Genomic DNA, 9,030 nt, shown 5'->3' with positions numbered 1-9,030 from the left:
ATCTGCATTCAATATTGGAAAAATAACTGGCACAAAAACATTTTTTTTTAAACATTGCAATTTCCACTCTCACACCCAATGTCCCACAGCACATTAAAACCCCATACACAATCCCATCAAAACACAACTGATCACCGACAACGATGAGAGTATAGGGAGGAGGTCAGAAACCTGGTCGGGTGGTGCCAGGACAACAACCTCTCCCTCAACGTGATCAAAGGAGATGATTGTGGACTACGGGAAAAGGACTGAGCACGCCCCCATTCTCATCGACTGGGCTGTAGTGGAACAGTTTGACAGCTTCAAGTTCCTTGTTGTCCACAACACACTAGCATGGTCCAAACACACTAAGACAGTTGTGAAGAGGGCACGACAAAGCCTACCCCCCCCAGGAAACTAAAAAGATTTGGCATGGGTCCTCAGATCCTCCAGGAGGTTCTACAGTTGCACCATCGAGAGCATCCTGACTGGTTGCATCACTGCCTGGTATGGCAACTGCTCGGCCTCCGACCGCAAACCACTGTAGAGGGTAATGCGTATGGCCCAGTACATCACTGGGGCCAAGCTTCCTGCCATCCAGGACCTCTGTATCAGGCGGTGTCATAGGAAGGCCCTAAAAATTGTCAAAGACTCCAGCCACCCTAGTCATAGACTGTACTCTCTGCTACCACACAGCAAGCGGTACCGGAGCGCCAAGTCGAGGTCCAAGAGGCTTCTTAAACAGCTTCTACCCCCAAGCCATAAGACTCCTGAAGGGATATACAGACCCCTCTTTTACGCTGCTGCTACCCTCTGATTAAAATCAATCCATAGTTAACTCTATCTACATGTACATATTACCGCAACTAACCGGTGCCTCCGCACATTGACTCTGTACTGGTACCCTCCTTCTCAGTCAACTTACCTGGTAAAATAACGGATAAATAAAAAATAGCATTGCTTGTTATTTTACTGCTGCTGTTGAATTATTTGTTACTTTTATTTTCACATTTTTTAAAGCATTGTTGGTTAGGGGCCTGTAACTAAGCATTTCACTGTAAGTTCTACACCTGTTGTATTTGGCACATGTGACAAATACAATTTGATTTGAACTCAACAATCAGCCTGTGACAAACGAACACTGTTCTAGAAGCTGATTCTAAAGCGCCCTGCACACCCAGTCAGACAGTTTGATTTCGAGGGTCTGTAAAGTGCAGATTATACTAATCCTTAGTCTCTATCTGTTGAGAGACTAATTCCCCTCCATCTATCAGCTTTTATTTTCAAATTTTTTAAAGCATTGTTGGTTAGGGGCCTGTAACTAAGCATTTCACTGTAAGTTCTACACCTGTTGTATTTGGCACATGTGACAAATACAATTTGATTTGAACTCAACAATCAGCCTGTGACAAACGAACACTGTTCTAGAAGCTGATTCTAAAGCGCCCTGCACACCCAGTCAGACAGTTTGATTTCGAGGGTCTGTAAAGTGCAGATTATACTAATCCTTAGTCTCTATCTGTTGAGAGACTAATTCCCCTCCATCTATCAGCTTTTATTTTCAAATTTTTTAAAGCATTGTTGGTTAGGGGCCTGTAACTAAGCATTTCACTGTAAGTTCTACACCTGTTGTATTTGGCACATGTGACAAATACAATTTGATTTGAACTCAACAATCAGCCTGTGACAAACGAACACTGTTCTAGAAGCTGATTCTAAAGCGCCCTGCACACCCAGTCAGACAGTTTGATTTCGAGGGTCTGTAAAGTGCAGATTATACTAATCCTTAGTCTCTATCTGTTGAGAGACTAATTCCCCTCCATCTATCAGCTTTTATTTTCAAATTTTTTAAAGCATTGTTGGTTAGGGGCCTGTAACTAAGCATTTCACTGTAAGTTCTACACCTGTTGTATTTGGCACATGTGACAAATGTGACAAACGAACACTGTTCTAGAAGCTTTCTAACTCAACAATCAGCCTGTGACAAACGAACACTGTTCTAGAAGCTGATTCTAAAGCGCCCTGCACAGTCAGACAGTTTGATTTCGAGGGTCTGTAAAGTGCAGATTATACTAATCCTTAGTCTCTATCTGTTGAGAGACTAATTCCCCTCCATCTATCAGCTTTTATTTTCAAATTTTTTAAAGCATTGTTGGTTAGGGGCCTGTAACTAAGCATTTCACTGTAAATTCTACACCTGTTGTATTTGGCACATGTGACAAATACAATTTGATTTGAACTCAACAATCAGCCTGTGACAAACGAACACTGTTCTAGAAGCTGATTCTAAAGCGCCCTGCACACCCAGTCAGACAGTTTGATTTCGAGGGTCTGTAAAGTGCAGATTATACTAATCCTTAGTCTCTATCTGTTGAGAGACTAATTCCCCTCCATCTATCAGCTTCAAACGGAAGTCACCAGCATCCAAACACAAGTGAAGCCCCATGTTTATGGCTGTGAACCAAAGGGCAATCTATTCCCTATGTCGCGCACTGCTTTTGACCAGGGCCCATAGGGCTATGTAGGGAATAGGGTGCCATTTGGGATACATATCATATCCGTGCTTACGATGTTCCTGCTCTTACCTCTTTGGAAGCGCATGTGCTTTAAAAATAAAGGCAGGGCTGGTGGATCCAAAAGATGTCATGCAATGTCATGATTTCTATGCAGTAATCCGCTTGTCATAGACACTCCTGCATAACATAACGGCCACCGCTTAAGCTCTTTTGTATGTGTGTGTGTGTGTGTGTGTCCATTTGTTGGGCTATAAATTGCATGGGTATTTAACGTGAGGTCCCAGGGTTGACAGCTGTTGACATGGATTGAGCATTATTCAACCGAATCATCATATTTCACTGCCTGATCTCCCCTGCGTCAATGTATCCATTTTGCAGTATATTTAAGCTTTGCATGTGTTGATGATTGATATTTGCGTGTGTAGGACATTTTGACCCTTTCTATCTTGAAAATGTGATTCAAAGATTAGAGCCAAACCTGTAAGAAAGCATTTTTGTCTGGTTATATGTGCAGTATATGTGAGCGCAATGGAAATATGAATCCGTCCTGACACGTACAATTGGCCAATACATGTTCCATTTCAACGTATGTCCTAGACATGTTATGTAAGCAGAATGCATGGAATATGGGTTATACAACAATGGCCTAGTTGCCTCCTATACAAGGGGAGTAGGGTGACTGATGGGATGGAATACTAACCAAATCAGTTCTGTATGGAAAGAATGACGAGTTCTTTGAACCAGTGGGCGTGGCTAGGACCTACAGTACCTACTGAATATAGGCTATGTACAAACCTGTCACTGACTGTCTAAACATTTACTCCACCACAGGAGGTTGGTGGCACCTTAATTGGGGAGGACGGGCTCATGGTAATAGCTGGAATAGTATCAAATATATTAAACACGTGGTTTCCAGGTGTTTGATGCCATTCCATTTGCTCTTTCAGCCATTATGAGCTGTCCTCCCCTTAGCAGTCTCCTGTGTACTCCACCCTAACCCTAACCCCAATCTACGTTTCCTTCTATTTGTATGTCTGTTACAACTACTGTAAAGAGTCTATAATACCAAGCTAAGCCTTTTGAAATGTTGAAATAATGCCCCGTGAGTACTGCAATCTAGATATCTCCCTCTGTCGTCAGTGGTGATGCTTCATTATCACACATGTATCAGAAGAACTGTTGTGTCCCAGCAACGTCATACACACACACACACACACACACATTTTGGGTGAAGTATCCTGGCTTTCTGTTGTAGCTTATCCAATCGGAGTCTCATGTAAGCGTGCTGTCTCTCAAGTGTAGTAATGAGAAGAGCCGCTGTGCCACTGCCTCTACCAAACCCAGTATCCCAGATTATTGGGGAAACAAATTGCTTATTGGACATTTGTGACAGGCAAACGAAAAAAAAGGAAGGAAGGAAGGAGGATGCATTATGACGAAAGAAAATCAAGTAATACACACATTGGACTTTTTCGTGTCCAATAAGTAATTTGTGTCTATTTCACAATATGCTGTGATGGTGTGTTGGCTTTTACACTGTCAGAGGGGAGACGGAGATCGAGTGAGACGTTTGAGTGATTACCCAATTGCTGTTGAGGTAGCCCTTCAATTAGAACAGAGCCCTCTTTGCAGAACATTATAGATGGACTTTATGGCAACACTTAACTCGTTGACATCTTAATGGCAACACTGAACAATGGCTATCTAGATAGTCTTTATGATAGGCTTGTCTTGTATGTTGTTTAGACTTGATCATTTTGTCATTGCCAATGGAATAGTCCCAAAAGTGCTAATCCTACCCATCTGGCACTCCACCCCAGACAGGCTCAGTCAAACAGTCCAAGTACTGTTCTGAAATATAAGAAATACTATTGATCCTATTCCCAGTCTGATGCTATGGTTTGATTATTGTTAACACAAAATGAAATATGCTATCAATGAACTGTAATCTCATCATCTCTGAGAGAGGGAAAAATAGAGAGAGGGAGAGAGAGGGAGAGAGAGAGCGGCTCATCACAGATTGAAGGCGAGCATCACCGATACAAATCCCACAGATTTTGTGCGAACAAGCTCTTCAAATCTTTTGACAACGTGACAATCCTTCACCGAATGGATGAGGTTCATTTCAGGGCACTCCGTGTGAAAATTATCTAATGGCTAACGACTCGAACAGATGATAATGGTGGATTGAACCTAATTAAAACTCAGATTTTGCCGTCCCTCAAATCAGGTAGGGAGAGTAATTTCAATTCAACGGGTTGGAGTGCCAAATTATGTATTTTATTGCCGACATGTTGCACATCAGTTGAAACTTATTTTCGGTGGAGTTTGACCAGTTTTTCATTACCTGTTTTGATTCATATTGGATGGATGGCGAGTGAGTGAGTTATCTAATAAGTGCAGATATCTATGGACAATGAAGACCACTCGCAAGTGCAGGGCACTGCTGTCCGTTAGTATGAATCTTTTAGCACTATTTTTCTCAATAACTGCTTTCATCACAACATACTGGTGCGTCGGCACGCAGCGCGTCCCCAAGCCGAAGTGCACTAAACTTCGCACGCACAACTGCATCGATTATGGAGTGAACGAGACGGACCCCAAAGTAGTGGTGTACAGTTGGGAAACGGGGGACGACCGGTTCCTATTCAGACAGTTCCACACCGGGATCTGGTTCTCCTGTGCGGAGAATATCCATGATGAAGGTGAGGTGATGATGTGTTGTTGTTAAATGACGTTGTCCCGTCTAGTTGTCAATTAATTATAGTGAGGTCTCTGGTTCTAAGCAGGCATTCTTGCCATTCAAAAAGAGCACCCTATACATTCAGAAATAGACAAGGGTCTATAAAGGCTTGATTAGATTGTTACACACACACACAACACACACACACACACACACACACACAGTTATGTATAATTGCAGCTATTAAACTCTGCAGTCCTTGCTATAATTCCTTGGTTGTGTCATTATGTGAGCCATTCTCATGTGTCATCATCTTGTGTCACCATAGTAACTAAGCGTCTCCAGATGGGACATATACATACATATGATCTAAAACTGCAAGCTAAGGATATTTACAAAGTTATGAGTTTTTTAGGGTAATCACCCCCAGTTTATGTAGGCAGACGCCACTAGTCAAAAATGGCATCTTGAAAAACGAGTTGTCCTCTCGGGCATGAAGTATTGGATAGCCTAAAGAGCAGGTTATCCCGGCATTAGAATCATTGGAACATGGGATGGGAGTTTTGAGTTACGGTACAGTGAATCCTTGGTAAGAAGTTTAGGGGACATGAGCTTAGTGCTTTTAGAAAGGGTCCCTACCGGCTCTGCTAGTACTTCACCCTAGCATTTCTCTTCTTACAGGTCTATAGGGTACTAATAATCTACCCTAGCATTTCTCTTCTTACAGGTCTATAGGGTACTAATAATCTACCCTAGCAGTCTCTCTTCTTACAGGTCTATAGGGTACTAGTAATCTACCCTAACAGTCTCTCTTCCTGCAGGTCTATAGGGTACTAGTATTCTACCCTAACAGTCTCTCTTCCTGCAGGTCTATAGGGTACTAATAGCCTACAGTAGCAGTCTCTCTCCCTACAGGTCTATAGGGTACTAATAGTCTACCCTAGCAGTCTCTCTCCCTACAGGTCTATACGGTACTAGTAGTCTACCCTAACAGTCTCTCTTCTTACAGGTCTATAGGGTACTAGTAATCTACCCTAACAGTCTCTTCTTACAGGTCTATAGGGTACTAATAATCTACCCTAACAGTCTCTTCTTACAGGTCTATAGGGTACTAGTAATCTACTCTAGCATTCTCTCTTCTTACAGGTCTATAGGGTACTAGTAATCTACCCTTAGCGTTCTCTCTTCTTACAGGTCTATAGGGTACTAGTAATCTACCCCAGCAGTCTCTCTTCTTACAGGTCTATAGGGTACTAGTAATCTACCCTAACAGTCTCTCTTCCTGAAGGTCTATAGGGTACTAGTAATCTACCCTAGCAGTCTCTCTTCTTACAGGTCTATAGGGTACTAGTAGTCTACCCTAACAGTCTCTCTTCTTACAGGTCTATAGGGTACTAGTAATCTACCCTAACAGTCTCTTCTTACAGGTCTATAGGGTACTAATAATCTACCCTAACAGTCTCTTCTTACAGGTCTATAGGGTACTAGCAATCTACTCTAGCATTCTCTCTTCTTACAGGTCTATAGGGTACTAGTAATCTACCCTTAGCGTTCTCTCTTCTTACAGGTCTATAGGGTACTAGTAATCTACCCCAGCAGTCTCTCTTCTTACAGGTCTATAGGGTACTAATAATCTACCCTAACAGTCTCTCTTCCTGAAGGTCTATAGGGTACTAGTAATCTACCCCAGCAGTCTCTCTTCTTACAGGTCTATAGGGTACTAGTAATCTACCCTAGCAGTCTCTCTTCCTGAAGGTCTATAGGGTACTAGTAATCTACCCTAGCGTTCTCTCTTCTTACAGGTCTATAGGGTACTAGTAATCTACCCTAGCAGTCTCTCTTCTTACAGGTCTATAGGGTACTAGTAATCTACCCTATCAGTCTCTCTTCTTACAGGTCTATAGGGTACTAGTAATCTACCCTAGCAGTCTCTCTCCCTCATGTCTATAGGGTACTATAGTCTACAGTAGCAGTCTCTCTCCCTACAGGTCTATAGGGTATTAATAGTCTACAGAAGCAGTCTCTCTCCCTACAGGTCTATAGGGTACTAATAGTCTACAGTAGCAGTCTCTCTCCCTACATGTCTATAGGGTACTAATAGTCTACAGTAGCAGTCTCTCTCCCTACAGGTCTATAGGGTACTAATAGTCTACAGTAGCAGTCTCTCTCCCTACAGGTCTATAGGGTACTAATAGTCTACAGTAGCAGTCTCTCTCCCTACATGTCTATAGGGTACTAATAGTCTACAGTAGCAGTCTCTCTCCCTACAGGTCTATAGGGTACTAATAGTCTACAGTAGCAGTCTCTCTCCCTACAGGTCTATAGGGTACTAATAGTCTACAGTAGCAGTCTCTCTCCCTACAGGTCTATAGGGTAATAATAGTCTACAGTAGCAGTCTCTCTCCCTACAGGTCTATAGGGTACTAATAGTCTACAGTAGCAGTCTCTCTCCCTACAGGTCTATAGGGTACTAATAGTCTACAGTAGCAGTCTCTCTCCCTACAGGTCTATAGGGTACTAATAGTCTACAGTAGCAGTCTCTCTCCCTACATGTCTATAGGGTACTAATAGTCTACAGTAGCAGTCTCTCTCCCTACAGGTCTATAGGGTACTAATAGTCTACAGTAGCAGTCTCTCTCCCCACAGGTCTATAGGGTACTAATAGTCTACAGTAGCAGTCTCTCTCCCTACATGTCTATAGGGTACTAATAGTCTACAGTAGCAGTCTCTCTCCCTACAGGTCTATAGGGTACTAATAGTCTATAGTAGTAGTCTCTCTCCCTACATGTATATAGGGTACTAATAGTCTACAGTAGCAGTCTCTCTCCCTACAGGTCTATAGGGTACTAATAGTCTACAGTAGCAGTCTCTCTCCCTACAGGTCTATAGGGTACTAATAGTCTACAGTAGCAGTCTCTCTCCCTACAGGTCTATAGGGTACCAATAGTCTACAGTAGCAGTCTCTCTCCCTACAGGTCTATAGGGTACTAATAGTCTACAGTAGCAGTCTCTCTCCCTACAGGTCTATAGGGTACTAATAGTCTACAGTAGCAGTCTCTCTCCCTACAGGTCTATAGGGTACTAATAGTCTACAGTAGCAGTCTCTCTCCCTACAGGTCTATAGGGTACTAATAGTCTACAGTAGCAGTCTCTCTCCCTACAGGTCTATAGGGTACTAATAGTCTACAGTAGCAGTCTCTCTCCCTACAGGTCTATAGGGTACTAATAGTCTACAGTAGCAGTCTCTCTCCCTACATGTCTATAGGGTACTAATAGTCTACAGTAGCAGTCTCTCTCCATACAGGTCTATAGGATACTGTGAATGTCTGTAACAAGAAGTAAAATTGTCACACAGCTTTACTCTTGAGTCTAAACAAATGCACAAGGTGGAAGTGCAACAGCTGGATCTGATGACGTGTCCGCGTAAGCATGGTTACCATGTTAATGACAACGCCATTAAGTCACAGGTGTCTCTGGAGATTATATACGTAGCTAGATTAGTTACACTGAGTCTGACTCAACCGAGAACATTTTGCAGCATTCCCACCTTTAAAAGAGGGGAAATGGCAGCTTTCCCATCTCTAAACATCGGTCTTGACTTCCAGGTTCTCCAACAGTAGTGACATCAGGATCAGAGCCTCTGGTTGGAGACAGTAGACCTGGTCTGGTGATGGCATATTAAAGAGACATTAAGAACAGAAATAAAGCGTCAGAGTTTATGTGAGAATAAATACTGGGAGCGTGTTGTCTCATCAGGCCTTGGTCTGGGACTGTACAAACACACAGGCGTGCACACACACACACACACACACACACACACACACACACACACACAGTTGAGTTGACTAATGA

Source organism: Oncorhynchus nerka, linkage group LG15 (genome assembly GCF_034236695.1).
Source record: "Oncorhynchus nerka isolate Pitt River linkage group LG15, Oner_Uvic_2.0, whole genome shotgun sequence".
NCBI classification, from domain to species: Eukaryota; Metazoa; Chordata; class Actinopteri; order Salmoniformes; family Salmonidae; genus Oncorhynchus; species Oncorhynchus nerka.
The sequence above is the reverse complement of the archived record's forward strand: the minus strand, read 5'-3'. Positions refer to the sequence as shown.